Raw genomic sequence first — 2,162 nt, 5'->3', positions numbered from 1 at the left:
ACTATCTGCATACGGTAGAATCGGAGGGTCCGATTCCTCATAATCGAGGCACTTTGGAAGATCATCGCGAAGGCTCGAGGCTACAATGCTACGGTCGAGTTCTCCTTCCTCGAGGTTCGGCGGTGCTCGACCTTGAGATAATGTTGACCCCGGTTATGGCAGAAGTGGGGAGTTCCTAAGACACACGACTAGGACTGACAAAGTCTAGTGGGTTGTTCTGAACCCAAATCAGAGCGTCATTCAGCTGTCCCATCCCCATATCTATGTAATCAATGTATTTTATATTATGTTGGGATTTTCCTCCTATATAAAGGGAGTCCTTGTCATTTGTAAACCAACTATTCCTTCAGCTGCTCCACATTAAATATACTAGAACATTCTCTCTGTTCTCTAACATATTCTCTTGATATTATTGCTTCCATTTACTATCTTCATTATTGTTCATCATTTATTGCTTACCATTGGCCATAAAGAGACTTCTTTGATTTTATCATAACTGTTAGTCATACGTCGAACACCTTCGACATCTCGCAGTCAAGCCCCGGAATCGACCTCGAGGCCCCCGAATCGACAAGCTTGAGCCCCCGATTGTCAACCTATCGGTTTGATTATCATTTCATTCGAAACTCTTATTTCGTTTCTAACTCTCACGCATAGCATCAACTGCTAAACAACCGATATAAAAATAGATCACGTATTTTTAGAGTCCCATAATCAAATTTAATTGTTATTACCATTTTCACGGTAAACAGACACTTAGTCTCTTAATTGGATGTTTAAGTTGGAAAAGTTGACCGGATGTCGAATTATGTGCAAACCACCTCAGATTTGAATTTTGTTGGTTTTTTTAGCTCCATTAGGAGATTTTGGACTTGGGAGCGCGTCCGGAATGTGATTTGGAGGTCCGTAGTAGAATTAGGCTTGAATTGGCGAAAGTTTGAATTTTGGCAAATTTGACTAGCAGTGGAAATTTTTATATCGGGGTCGGATTTGATTTTCGGGAATTGGAGTAGGTTCATGGTGTCATTATAACTTGTGTGCAAAATTTGAGGTCTATCGGACGTGGTTTGGTAGGTTTCAGTATCATTCATGGAATTTGGAAGTTTAGAAGTTCATTAGGTTTTGGATCCGGGTGGAATTCATGTTTCTGATGTTGTTTGAGGTGGATTAAGGATTCGACCAAGTTTGTATGATGTTTTGGGACTTGCTGCTATGTTAGGTTGAGGTCTCGAGGGCCTCGGGTGTGTTTCGGGTGGTTAACGGATCAAGTTTGATGTGTGAAGATTTGCTCAAGTTGGTTCCCTTCTGGTGTAATCGCACCTGCGGTAGTTTCATCGTAGGTGCAAGCCCGCAGAAGTGGGTAGTTGCCTGCAGAAGCGAAAGAGAGGAGGCTTGGCAACGGTCGTAGGTGCGAGGTCTTTTCCGCACCTGCAAGGTCGCAGAAGCGGATTGGTTTCACAGAAGCGCTTCCGCAAAAGTGGATAAGGCCGCAGGTGCGAAAAGCTTGGGCAGAACATATAAATACGGGACTTTGAGATTTTTCACCATTTTTATCTTTTTTGAGCTCGGATTTTGGGGAATTTGAGAGGGATTTCGAAGTGATTACTGAGGTAAGTTCCTTGTGCCTATTTATCTTCAATAATGGTATTTCCCCACTGATTTTACACCAAATTAGTGAGATTTTGAAGCGAAATTTGGGAGTTTAGGACTTGAGAATTGGAGAATAAATTATGGGGATTTGGATGACCAAATGGTGTCGGATTTTGATAAATTTTAGTATGGTTGGACTCGTGAGTGAATGGGCTTTCGGGTTCTGTAACTTTCATAAGATTTTGAGACATGGGCTCGGGGGCCGGGTTGAGCCAATTTCGGATTTTTGGGTCTAATTTAGTATTATTCTTGTGGAATTGATCCCTTTAGCCTGTATTAATTGAATTGTACTGCTTGTGGCTAGATTCGGGACATTCGAAGCCGACTCGCGAGCCAAGGGCATTTTGGAGTAGAGTTTCGCTCGGATTGAGGTAAGTAATAGTTACAAATCTAGTCTTGAGGGTACGAAACCCCGGATATAGTGTCTTGTGATTCTTTTGGAGGTGACGCTCATGCTAGGTGACGGGCGTGTGGCCGTGAACCAAAGCGATTGTGACTTGGTACGTCCCGTG

The sequence above is a fragment of the Nicotiana attenuata genome, chromosome 3 (assembly GCF_001879085.1).
Source record: "Nicotiana attenuata strain UT chromosome 3, NIATTr2, whole genome shotgun sequence".
Lineage (NCBI taxonomy): Eukaryota > Viridiplantae > Streptophyta > Magnoliopsida > Solanales > Solanaceae > Nicotiana > Nicotiana attenuata.
The sequence above is the reverse complement of the archived record's forward strand: the minus strand, read 5'-3'. Positions refer to the sequence as shown.